This window comes from Montipora capricornis, chromosome 1, assembly GCF_036669925.1.
Source record: "Montipora capricornis isolate CH-2021 chromosome 1, ASM3666992v2, whole genome shotgun sequence".
Lineage (NCBI taxonomy): Eukaryota > Metazoa > Cnidaria > Anthozoa > Scleractinia > Acroporidae > Montipora > Montipora capricornis.
The window spans coordinates 15,188,458-15,202,805 of NC_090883.1; positions in this window are offsets into that span (position 1 = coordinate 15,188,458).

Here is a 14,348-nt window from a genome sequence, read left to right on the forward strand (position 1 = left end):
TTCCGCTCTCTTCATACTTGAAGTTGTTAAGCAAGCTAACACCCTCCCATTTGACTGGCGGAGTAATTGAAGGGCTGGATGCAAAAACCTAGTAAGTGACAATTTCGGTCGATTTTCAGTTTTACTCAAAACTAGCCCAAATTTTGCAAGTTGACTGGAAATGAACTTAAGAACATTGCCCTGGTATTTTTTTTTACCGATGTGAGCTTTATTTTTGAGAAATAAGCTATGCAAAAACACTATCGGCTTCACGTTTGAAAACAATGGAATCAGCGAAGCGACACTTACCTTTCATTGTTCGATATATACATGAGCGCAGCAAGTCACTACATCGGTAGCACAATCGATTAGAGCAAAAGATAAACAATTCGCAAGGCGATGGTTCGACGCGCTTAGGGAACTTTTTTTTCGGTTTTTTTTCTTTCCTTGTTTTTAGTGGTGATCTCATCGATCTTCGTGAATTTCAAGTTACACGAGATATGCGCGATGCGCGAAGCTCCAGGCACGAGTGGTTTAAAGTTGAATTTGTTGAGGTGGCTCGTTTGCTCGGCAGTCGTCTTAAATCTTAACGTCCAAGTGGCTCACCTTTATGAGAACATTACCATGATATTTTTTTAACCGATTTAAGCTTTATCTTTGAGAAATAAGCTACGCAAAAACACTATCGGTGAAGCGACACTCATTGTTTACTCTTTAACCGCACAGGGGAAAGTACAGCTTGCATCAGTAGTTCAATCGAGTGTCGCGAGATTCAGTGCGAGATGTATGCAGGTAGAAGTCAGTGGTTCGTTCGCACAGAGCTGTTTCTTTGTTTTCGCGGCAATCTGATCGATCTCCGTGAACTTCAAGTTACATGAGATATGCGTGATGCGTGAAGCTCCAGGCATGAGTGGTTTAAAGTTGAATTTGTTGAGGTGGCTCGTTTGCTCGGCAGTCATCTTAAATCTTAACGTCCAAGGGGCTCACCTTTGTAAGAACATTACCATGGTATTTTTTTAACCGATTTAAGCTTTACTTTTGAGAAAAAAAAAATATGCAAAAACACTATCGGCAAAGCGACAGTCGTTCTTTACTCTTTAACCGCACCGTTGAGAGTACAGCTTGCATCGGTAGTTCAATCGAGTGATGCGAGATTTAATGCGAGACGTAAGCAGGTATAAGTCGGTGGTTCGAACCGCCCAGCAAACTTTTTGTTTCCGTTCGCACAGAGTTGTTTCTTTTTTTTTCTTTTCTTGTTTTCGCGGCAATCTGATCGATCTTCGTGAAATTCCCAAGTTACATGAGATATTCGCGATGCGCGAAGCTCCAGGCATGAGTGGTTTGATACAAAATCTAAGGTGAATTTGTTGAGGTGGCTCGTTTGTTTGGCAGTCATCTTAAATCTTAATGTCCAAGTGGCTCACCTTTATAAGAACGTTACAGACTGATATTGTTATTGCTCGTTCTTTCATTAATTGCCGAACTAAACGAGCCTGCTGTTATTTTGGATTCGAATCTTGCGCTGTATTCTGTAGTTGCTCTTAGTTTTTGCCCATTGTGGCTGAAAACTACGAATGCTTTGAAGGGTTTGTTCGACGTTCACCTGAGCGTACAAGGGTGGAAACCTCGATTTCGGATCGCTCCATCGTCAAGCCGATGTTCACAAACAAATGCCCATCATGCAGGTTTCAAATCATGCACCAGACAAGCTGAAACCCAGAGGTTTCCTATCATACCATTACATCTAAAATCCGTCCAAAACTCGAAGCGCAAGACCTCAAATAATATCGAAAAATCCAGCATTCGAAGCTCCAAGGATTCGTATGCCAGCCGCCATTTGCTCCTCTCTGATTGGATGATTGTTTCTTGTCAGCCAATCAGAGAGCAGCAAACGACGGCCGACACATGAAAATCCGGCTGCGTATCCTTGGAGCTTCGAATCTTGGATTGGACGGATTTCAGGTACTAGGCCTGCACAATGGCGTAGTTTAAAGGCCCACCTTCTACCGACAGGCTTTTCGACCGTTTGTTTTTGTTATGGAAATTCGCATTGCTTATCACAGCGATCTGATTGGATGAATTTCAGCTTTGGATGAAAATTGTTCCACGGCACGCAAAGCGTGTCGGTTGAAGTTCAATTTCACAAACATGGTTTTTTTCCCTTAATGAAGGAAAACCCGTGTCGGCGCTGGAAGCCGCTGAAATCGAACAAGTTGTGCGGCTTTTAAGATCACTTACACATTTCAGACATTCACTATAATAAATACAGGTTCAACTTTGAAGTCAATACCCTTTCGTTTACAAAGTTGACTCTGAGGCTTAAGAAGTTGGCTTAATTCATGTTGAGCGCATTCTTCTTATTGAACTTTGGGCAAACATCGCAATACATGAAGTGTTTTTTCTTCATCGTACCTGAGCCATCCGTATGTTTTTAGTGTGTGCTACCATTGTCAACAGCAACGCTTTCGATATCGGCACCGTCTACTAGCAGTAGAAGCTGGGATCGGTTGCATGTGAGGACTCGCACCGAGCACAAACCCGTCAACGCTGCCGCGTATTGATGCAAACCTTGTAGCCTCTGGCCAATCTTATTTTGATAACGTGAAACGGAACTTATATATATTCGTCTGGACTCTCTCTCGTTTCATTGTGGTTTAGCTGCAAACGAATCAATCGCATTGCGCGCACGCAAAAGGCAAGGTCAGTGCACAGCCCACTGCATGTGTTCAGACTGAAATCAGACACTGGATGACATGAAAGTCAAAAAGTGAGTTGTCGTTAATAGATTCGATACCAATAAAACTTGAATTCCTCTACGGCGTAGGTGACTTAAAACTTGCGTAAATGCAAGCCCAAGCTAACCCTAACCCAAGGCTCAAAGTACTGCAGCTAATGTGACGAAATACATTTGCATTGTGCGATTTAGTGATGCGTGTCCAAATTACGCAAAGATAAGAGCACTAAAAAAATGTAAAACTGTGAAAATGTTTAATTATTTACTTCAAAGTAAAACATACCTGATTAAATTGTCACAAAAGTAACTTTCTGAATAATTTTATTTACATTTCATTCTTTTTAATTTTACGCACATTTGATTACTTTCATATTCAATAAATTCTCTGCATTCTTTTATTTCGTGTTTTCGAGTGTAAGCACCGAACGCTGTCGTGAATATGCGTTTTGAAGCCCTTTTTGTCTATTATACTTCGGAGTGTTTGAGTTGGCATTAACTTTTTTGATAATTTGTGGCCCTTAAGATGACTACAAACGCTACCTTTTCACGAGTCTCCCCCATGTTGAAGACGCAGGTCTTAGTTACGGGACACGCAGTCTAAGCAAACGTGAATGTTTTTCTCTTAAGATAAGCCATTTTGAATGTTGAATAGACTATTCAACATATTGATGTTGTTAAACGAAATTCAAATACGAGAGCGGTGGTCAAGACTTTTGTTGCTGTTGTGGCTCTGAAAAGAGCCGTTTTTGTGTGAACTGGGACAATACTGCTAACACCGACATCTCTTATAATCTTCTTCAAGAACGTCTAAGCTCTCCATGGCCTCGATAACTTTTTTTCTTAAGCTGCAATACTGTTGTAGTATGTTGTCTAAGTCGTCAAAAGTAACGGCTTCGATATTTCTTAGTACGTCTAACAAATGCCGTCGGCGTTCTGTCAAAATGTCGGTAAGAGCTAAGCGCTCATCACAAATAGTGTCAATTACATCCATTCGGCAACGAGGGACTCCGAAGTTCATCAGCCAATACTCGTAATAGTGTAAGATCCTGGAATAGCCCTTTAAGAAAGTGAATAGTAAAGGACTCCTGAGGACACAGTCCCCAACCAAACAATGAAAACTGAAACCCACCAATCACAGCCGACCACTTTCTTGACCCGATTCATACAAAGAACATATGCATAGCTTTGTCCCAGTGGCGCGTTCCGTCGTAGGAACGCGCCCTTTGTAGTTGCAAGAGATCTCGGCCTGAGATGCCTAAATCTCGGAAACCCGGGCTAAAAGAAGCTCGAGCCTACACTTAACCAAGCTTAATTGCTTCCGATCACAAAATAGTAAAACAGTGGACCGACGGGATTCAAAGTCCGCACAATTTGGCTCATGTTAAACTTTGGGTATTATGAATCATTCCCCGTCGGTTGCACTCGGGTGTGAATCGGTGATTGTCTCTGCTGTCCATCCACCTTCAGAATTGATGGCTTTCAAAAAAGCGGTTCAGTTATTATTCTGCAGTTTACAAAAAAAAAAAACAAAGAAAAATCGAATGGAATCCAGCAATTTTCGACATGGTGGGCACACTGAGAATGTAGTCCTTCAATTTTGTTGTTCTTTTGCGGGATTTTATTTCCGACCGATTTTTTCGAAAATTTCGTGTCAAAAAACACAAATGCCGATCGACAGCAAAGCGAAACGCCGAGAGAACAATGTCTTGTTTGAACCAAATAAATCGTGCCGATTTTTTCGCGCCTTGTATTTTATACATTTCTATTAAAACTATTCTTCAAACAAACCACAACCTGTTGACTTTGTGTGGCCTTGGCTTATATCCACCTGTTTCACCGGCAAAAGTTTGAACAGTCTCCAAATTTTAATCTGGTATCTTTATTTATTTTTATTTTCAAAACTTGCGCAAGTGAAAAGATGTCAACAAAGCGATCCGCTCTTAGCTTCAGTTAAAGGAGAAAAAAAGACAAATCAATGAGCATGGCAAATCAGTCAGATTGCGTCTGTACGTGTGAGGTTCTGCTGGGTTCTGCCATGTTTAGGAATGCCATTTGTTTTTGTGGGGGAGGGTGTCCTTCCAATTTCTATTACAAAAGGAAGGCCAAAAGAGTTGACGGACAGAGTTTCTTTAACCCTGAGTTTGGCTCATGTTGATTAAAGTCTAAGTTTGGCTCGTGTTGATTAAATGCACCATCTGCCTATGTGTGTAATTTGCCAAAAGGTGCTTTCGATCACATTTCAACCCGAAAAAAAATATTATTTTGGTTGCACTCAGATGTGAGGCCATGATTGTTTCTGCTGATCATTGCTTTTTCAGAGTTGGTGGCTTTCAAAAAAACCGTTGTTTGCTATTATTTATACTCTTCATAGGTTACTTATAATTCCCTCTATTTTAGCTGAAAAGCAGTCATTCGATTCTTCATCTTCGGAAAAGGAACACTCCACCACTGACTCCCTGTTTCCCAGACCTTCTGTACCATGAACTTTCTTCACGTCTTTCAAGCCGTGAGATGGGAACTCCATAGTAACGGCAACCAGGTACCAAGCAAGGTTTACGCTGTCGATCGGTATTTTTCACTTAGGAACGGCTCACTGGATTTTTTAGAGGAAAGTTGAAATTATCTTCCCTTGTCTTCCCAGGGTGGCATCGTTTTAAGTGTCTGTCTAACCTCTTGGAGTACAAGCCAGCTTGCTTACAATCAGGAAAGCGACAATGACCGTCTGAAGGCATGGTGTCTCTGACTAGTCTGAATCTGGGTAAGGGTGTTTTAATCGTGTTTCTTGGCAAGACCAGCTGTATTGTGCGAACTGGGATCGGGGGCCATACATTTGCATAACCTTTTCAGGTTGCTGTTTTGCGTTCTTTTAAATGAAACGCTTTCTCTTTAAGTTTGAAAAACTCGTCAGTTCCTCGAGTTGGTGATTTGAAATAAAATCCGTTTACATCGGAACTAAGAGCAATGATGTTTAACTCTTGGCATAAAGTTGAAACCCAGAGAAATCCGTCCAAAACTCGAAGCGCAAGACCTCAACTTTACTTTGAAGTAACTAATTAATTAAACATTTTTGAGTAACTTGGACACGCGTCACTAAATCGCACAATGCAAATGTATTAAGTAAAATCATCAGCAGTATTTTCAGCCTTAACTTGAAAATGACCGTAAAACAGTCGAAACATCGTTATTTTTTATTGCTCTTTTTTAAGTAAGTGTTTGTCAAGAACTAATAAATTAGCATTTATTACCTTCAGAAAACGATAACTGTGCGGTAACTGAGGTTGAAGTGCGACAAAAATGATAACCGCTTATTAACATCGCCCATGTGGTACCTAGCAAAGAATTTGAGACTTTTCCAATTTCAATAGATATTGTTTCAAGACTATTCTCAAGAGAGAATCAAATGCTGCTCTTTTGATCCTTTGAAAAAGTACTAAGTAATTCAAAAGGTGTGATAGATTGATTTTATTCTGAATTTCTTGGTTGATTAATTGAGCCATCGGCACGCGAGTATATTAGGGGACTTAAAGTCAGTCGAAAGGGTAAACGTATCAACGATGGCCAGTGCATTCGATTTCGTCGACGAATCTGCCAATTCTCCCTTAAACGATTTTTGGATGGAGTTGTTCCAGAGTGAGTCGTCCGACGATGAGTTTGATGGGTTTAATGAGGATGATTGCCATTTTGGTTTAAAGAGCAATGTGCGAGAATTCCACCAACGCAGGGACGAGCAACGGTAAGTTTTATTTCTTAGTCTTATTCATATTCTTCTTCAATCAATCTACGATCAACTTTCATTTGTTTTGAGGGTTAAAGAAACTCGAGCTTGGGTCACCGGCTGTAAAAGAACATATCTGTTTTTTCAACGCCTTTTTACAAGTTTTTTTGTTTTTTTTTTTTACATAAAATAATTGTATAGATTTTAAACTTCAAATTTCTGGTAAAAGTCAAAACTCGTGCTACTCTATTTTGCAGTTTTTGTAGCTTTGATGTAATGTGATACCACAGTTTCCCCAGATGATAATGCAATAATCCCTAGAAGTAACCATTCATCGGTTGAAGTGAAGCGGGACAAATAGGATGCAACGGTTCTGAGGAACGAGATGCTTCACACGTTTGATAGCGCTATTTTCAGATGCAAGTCTCTTTGTCAGTTAAAATTATGTTAAGTTTATCATCAATGGCCGTTTTTATATTAGAGATGCATAATCCGTTTAGACAAATTATGCGTTTCTCATGTTATCCATCTGGTGTAAAGACAGGACGAACGACAAAAGACACATAATGCCTCTGGACTAACTATCCACTTTGGTTCGTCTTCAAAAACTCACAAAACTGGAAAGTTTGTCCAGACGCATAATGCATCCCGTGCCCGTCTTTATACTAGACGAATTTAACAGACTCAGAAAAAATGTTTGCCCAAGTTCGTCCCAGACGAATTATGCATCTCTAGTATGAAAACCGCCAATACCGGTGCGGGTTTCGCGCCGGAACAAAAATCTCGCTCTGGTACAGCAACTGGGGTGAACTCGCGCCGGTATGACTCGTTTGGGTATGGCGTTTTCTGGTGGTATCATGTAAACGAATACAAAGCCACGAGAGGGAACCGGGGTGAACTCGCCCCCAAGTATCATGTAAACATCCCCTTTAGTGGTTGACACCCGAGTGATAGCTGCACCATTAATCTCAGGAATTAGAAAATTTGTAAGAGTACATATCGACATAAATTCGTTTTTTGTGTGATATTTAAGGCAACTTTGTTTGCTATTAACGAAATTTTTTAATATTTTCTATATCAGTTTTTGACATTAAGTAACTGTTTTTTCCTTGGTTTTCTACCTGGACCTTTAGGTTGGATATTGTCGAAAAATCTGGAGATGATCCGGCACTAAAAGGATCACGCAAAAGAGTGGCAACCCCAGATAGGTAAGGAATGCCTCTATCTTCTACACACGGAACTTCCGTCGTAAAAAACTGTTTAAGTTGAGCGCAGTTGTTAAAGGGATGAAGATAAGAGTTCATAATCTTCTAGGTACGCAAAATACGAACACGTTCCGAATATGGCATATTTTTACGCGTGGACTAAAAGCGAACTGGGATCAGGGGCCATACATTTGCATAATCTTTTCAGGTTGCTGTTTAGCGTTCTGTAAAGGGGCTAGGTCATGCTATTTTAGGTAATTTTGTTTAATTTTGTTAATTATGAGCTCTAAACGTCAAATTGGCAGAGCAAGAGTCTTTCATTTCCAAAATCACGGCCACATAACAACTGAGAATGATTTTCCATCTTTGTAAATGACATTTTGATATCGACAGATATAAATTTGAAAAAAAGTGGGCCGACGTTTTTCAAATTTACCCAAATTCAATCCATTTCAATCCTCTCCAGTTTTGTCCATCCATGTCCCTTCTTGGCTTCCCTGTGTTTTGTTAGAATTCTTCTATAGTTTTGAACGGTTATTTTAATATCTTAGTTAATTGTATGACCATTCGATCAGTGCTGAAATTGCGTGACCTAGCCCCTTTAAATGAAACGCTTTCTCTTAAGGTTTGAAAAACTCATAAAGTTGAAACCCAGAGAAATCCGTTCATCGAAATACGAACACGTTCCGAATATGGTATATTTTTACGTGTGGACTAAAAGCAAACTGGGATCGGGGGCCATACATTTGCATAAACTTTACAGGTTGCTGTTTAGCGTTCTTAAAATGAAACGCTTTCTCTCAAGGTTTGAAAAACTTGTCAGTTGCTCGAGTTGGTGATTTGAAATAAAATCCGTTTACATCGGAACTAAGAGCAAAGATGTTTGACTCTTGGCATAAAGTTGAAACCCAGAGAAATCCGTCCATCGAAATGCGAACACGTTCTGAATATGCTATATTTTTACGTGTCGACTAAAAGCTAATCCTACATTTTAGAAACATTTAAGGTCATTCCTCAGAAAAAAAAGAGTAGTCGAACTATTTTCTTGAAACTTCCCGGGAATGTTCCCTACTAATCCCTGTTTTGAGAACTAGAATAAAAAAAGATAAGTCACTGTGCTTGCTTACGAGATACAATCTTACCCCATTGATGCTTGCTTGCTTACGAGATACAATCTTACCCATTGATGCCTGTACTGATACTACTAATCAGGCGTGTTATTTCATCGGCTCAGGGTATACATTCTTCCGCAGCTAAACGAGAGGGTTTTTAAAGTAACACTTGAAAAAAAAAACACCTGATAGGTAGAAAGTCTAGCGCATATGGAGCACTGTCTGGTATAGTTTATGGAAAAATCGCTCAAATTAAAACGACGTCGACTCAAAACGTTTCTCGAGTCGTTGTTTTCAAGATCATAATTTACATCCCTGGGTAAAGCGGCGGCTACACGAGCGATTTTTTGTGATACGATTTTTTCAAATTTTGTCGCGTCGCCAGCGTGCGATGAAAATCGCAAGTGTAGCCACCCCTGAACTGGCGACGCAACAGCTGAAAAAATCGCGAGAAATTCAACTCATTCAATTTCTCGCCACTTAGTTTTTTGCAATTTTTTCAGCTGTCGCGTCGCCAGTTCAGGGGTGGCTGAACTTGAGATTTTCATTGCGCGCTGGCGACGCGACAAAATTTGAAAAAATCGCTCGTGTAGCTGTGGCTAAAGGGTCTTTGTGTACGTTTTTAGCTAATCTTTCTTTATTCAATGATATGGACATAAGTGGCCCTGTATTCTGTAGTTAAGCCGTAAAAATTAAACAAAATAACAAAAAATTAACGTTAATAGAGATGCCTCGAATGGCTCTTGCATATCTTAACAACCCTTAAATAGTCTACTAGCCCCTTGAGACACCTTTTACGAGCACACCTAAAATACTTTGGCAAATTACAATGTAACACGTAATAAACTAACGTTTTTCTTGTGGTGGTTAAATAAAAGTAGTTAACTAAAGCTGCTCCTTTGTTTTATGTTGTCAGGTGGAAACGAAATGTCAGAAAAAGGGCTGCCGTACTTGGTCTGCAGCGAAGGGACTACAAAGAAAACGTTGTTCCTGCAAGGTCCACGGGTCCAATGTGCAACTGCAAAAATGAATGTTTCGAAAAGGTGGGCCCGGAGCTGCAGTTCCACATAATTATGTCGTTTAATAACCTTGGCTCAAAAGAAAGACAGGATCAATACCTGAACAGCCTTATTATAGCCAGTGACCCTAAGCGACAGGGAGCACAAGGACGAGGGGGAAGATTCGAGAAAGAAAATCCAGGAAAAAGGCAGACTACATACAAATATCATGTACCCACAGGTAACGCTGTCCAATGTTTTCTTCATCATGACATCAAATTAATCGAAGAGGTTTCTATTCTTTAAACTCCTCCTCAAGTAACGTTCTTGATAACTAACTATCGGATCATCTGATAAAGGTATTACGAAACTGAAGTTTAATGGGGTTCCATAGCAAACTTTGAGTTTGGATTTTGGTTAAGGATAATAGCAAAGCCTAACACTCCTTTTATGATCATTGCTTTTGTTTTCACCTTAGAGGCTCTTTTTGTTACTAAAACAAAAGATTTTCAGAATTGGTGCATAGCTAATTGCCTAGCGGGAAATTTAAAATCTTTGTTGGATGTCGGATTTGACAAAACGCACACAACTAAAAATAAAAATAATAAAACAAAACATTAAAGATGTCCAATAGGCTATCATAGCATTGTTAACTGGTCAGATCAAGAGGGCAGTAAGACTACTGCGATAATCAGAGTTATTGTTTCCTACGGCTTGCCGACAACGGTATTGTTTCTTTTCATCATGCTTGCACTACGTACTAAATGAAACCATTCCTTTTTTTAAAAGGAGAGGATCGACGTCTTCAGATTGTTTGCCAGAAAGCATTCCAGTCCCTACATGGAATCAAGGAAGCAAGACTGCAAAGGATAAGAACATCCATGGCCCCAATATCTCGCCAAGGAAAGCACTCAAACAGGCCAAACAGAATTTCACCGGCAACAATAGAAAGAGTAAGGACCGTAGCTTGCAAATGCCTTTCAATTAATATTTCTGAAAACATCAGTAAATTTGCGTTTGTTGCTCACTATCTATACCCCGATCGAATTAGAACAATTCTGACTCGTACAAGGAAGTGTATCCGGGCTTTATAAGTAACTTGACTACATGTAAATATTCTGACTTTAATAAGTATGCCGTGATTGGAAACAACATCAACACGAAGTTAACTTTGGAAATTCAAGTGCATACAGTCATAACCCTTTGAATCACCTTTGGTAGGCTTCCGAAGCGAGTTATTAACAATGTTTTGCTTTTTGTTCTAGGTGCGTAATCATATAAAGTCCTTTCCAAGGCAGACAAGCCACTATTCAAGGCAGGATGCTCCTTTAAAGCGATTTTTAAACCCAGATCTGAACATCTCGCGAATGTACAATCTGTATTTAGAAGCCCACGAGCCAGCAGTCCTAAATCGCGAGAAGGAAATTATAAAAGCGAAACAAGAGAGAATTTTCCCTCTACCTCTAAAAATCAAGCCGGTGGTCACCGAGCACAGGTATCGCATGGTGTTTAATTGGGACTTTAATTTAGGGTTTGGTCTTCCCCACTCGGACACCTGTGCCACTTGTGACAAGTTTAATATTGTAATTAAGTCTGATCCGAATGAAATGGGTGCACGTCAGCAGCTAGCGGATCACCAGGATGTGGCGGACAAGGGTTATCAGACCATGCGAGGTGACAAAAAGGCAGCTGTCGCCAGCTGGTCCCGTAAGTCACGTCCTTTAGGTTCGGCTGCCTTTTCTTCAGTGGACGCTGTGGACATGATTTCCTTCGACTTTCAGCAGAATCTTCCTACCCCTAACCTGCACCATAATGATGTGTTCTATGCACGTCAACTTTGGACGTACAACTTCGGAATACATGATTGTGTTGCAGATAAGGGGTACATGTGCATGTGGGACGAGATCATTGCAAAGCGTGGATCAGCGGAGGTTGCCTCTTGCCTTCAGCATTTCTTTCAGGCCTACCACACGGGTGCTAAATCTTTGGTTTCTTTTTCCGATGGGTGTGGTGGGCAAAACAAAAACTTAACTATCGTTGGATTATACAATGAGCTTCACCTCAGCGGGGTCTATGACATCCTTAACCACAAGTTCTTAACCAGGGGTCACACTTTCCTCAAGAACGACTCTGACTTTGCCCAGATCGAAAAGAGAAAGACCAGCGCTACAGTGTTCATTCAGAGTGATTGGTTTTCGGTGGTCAGGGAGGCCAGCCACCGGAGCCCCTTTGAGGTCGTTGCTATGCAACAGAAGGACTTCAAGAACTAGAAGGATTTCATATCTTCTAGGTACACTAATAGACATTTTTCTTCTGGCGGTTCCGTTTTCCGTGATGTTCACTGGCTCAACTTTGGTTGGGGGGAGGAAGTTGACCCAGTCTCTGGCAAGGTCGCATTGGTGCATCATCCAAACGAAGTTTGGATGCGCTGCACATACTCTGATAGGGAGCCTTGGAAAAAGGTGAAGATCTTGAAAGAGAGTCCAGGCAGTGTTCTTTTAGAACAACTTTACCATGCCCCGCTGGTATTGAAGCCTGCCAAGGTCCGTGACCTTAAAAAGATGGCTCGGGATCATATTCCGCACCCCCAGCGTGACTTCTATTTGCAGATGTCTGGCAACGGTGACGAGGGAAGGGAAACCGAGGAGGAAGACAATGAATAGAGCTGCGCAGTAGCGGCTTTTTTAGAAGCCTCAAGAGTTACTGTATCCCTTTCTGTTTACCTTTCTTGCTTTACTGTCTCCACTTTTCGTTGTTTTGATCTATTAGTGAACCGACTGCCCTATTCCCCACTGTTGCCTCTGTTGTCTTCCTCTTTTCTTTCTCTTTTGTAGGTGTATCGGAAAATGACACTCTCTTTGCAAAACAAAATGTCTTGTCTCCTATGTTTACTATCTGCTGTGTCGTGGTTAGCATGATTAGCCGGCATTATTACCGTGTATATACCTACTAGTTTATTTCTTAAAGATTATTGATGTTTTCATCGTAAAGTAGCAAGGGTGGCACAGTCGGTTAGTGCGCGGCCTTGGTGCAACAGCTCCCGAGTGATCTCACATCCTTGTTTCGACTTCTGTCCTTTCAGTGTAGCCTAAGTAGCTCTAAATACCCTTAAAACGGAGCACTGATGGAGAATACTCTCTAGAGAGTTAAAGAACTTCCGACGTTAAATAAGGTGTACCTTTACCTACAGAAAAATCAGTAAGATATCTACCAAGTATTTTTTTAATCGGAGCGCATTGCTCGTCCCATGTCTGAAAAAAAAAAGAATCGAACGCAGCTTAGGTTATTTAAAACTTTTTTATCGCCATAGATACTCTTGATATGACAGTGCACATTGTTTCAGTAAACGGAAAAATCGAAATCATATAGCGTATTTATTAAAGATTATGTTTTCATTGTAAAGAAAAGTCAGATGCTCTTATCTACCAAGAATTTTTATTTTATTTTATCGGAGCACGTTGCTCATCAGAAACCCAGCTTAGGTAATTTAACACTTTTTAGTTATATACTCTTGATATGACAGTGCACATTGTTAAGGGCACCCAACGTCAATTTTCGGAAAATATTTGTTCGGAAGACAATTTGAGAGCTAGAATTTTTGGAACATTTGTTGTTAAATTCCTTGCTTGCCTGCCTGTCATAGGATTTTCCAACATCTAAAACCACTCAAACATAGCATTGTTAAAAGTATTTTAGCATTTAAACGGTAGATATAGGCATATTTTTATCCCCTAAAAATTTTTCATCTGTTCGGATTCCCTAGCTGAAATGTTTGAGTGGTTTTGAACTATATTCTCATTGGGTGCCCTTGCATTGTTTCTGTAAACAAAATCGAAACCATGTAGTGTAAATAAAAATTATTAGTGTTTCCCACATAGAGCCTTCTTTTTTGCGTAATGTATCGTTCTCAAAGTAAAAGAGTCTGTATCAACCGAATTGTTGTCCACCAAAATTCACATCCACGCTGTTAAGCGAATTCGTTGTCGGCTCGCCACTACTACTGTCGTTCTCAAACGATGAACTATGATCACTCTCATTATCCTATTCTCCTTCGAAACTACTTTCTTTCTACTATTTTAGTTTTTTAAGACAAAAAATATTCATCTGTTATTGTTATTTTTACGCACCGTGAAAGAAGCTTGTTGTTACTGTTTTAAATCGTTTCTTCTGCACTGCATCCACATCTGTTCTTGATCGTTTTTTGTCATTTCCTGTTTTCTTCACTTCCGTTGATTTTTGATTTTCTGTTATTTTCGATGGGTCAAAAGGCAAAAGTTCTTTTTTCACTCCATCTATGTCCACATCTATCTTATATTCCGTTCTGTATGCACAGTAGGATAACTCTGTTGAAGACAGCACATTGTTCAAGACACGAGAAACTAATAAATTGCGCTGGAGTGAAGGACCAAGACAATGCCGGTGATGTGCGTCCGTCAATTTCTGCATCAAAATCTGAAGAATTCTTTCCGCTTTGCAGTCCATCTTCTTTAACTTTGCTCCGAATCGCCTTAGTACGCTCACACCACGAAATTGGCCATTACTTTTAATAGTGAACTGCCCAGTACAGGCGTAGGCCTCTTTGGGCAAGGAATGAAATTTATTCTG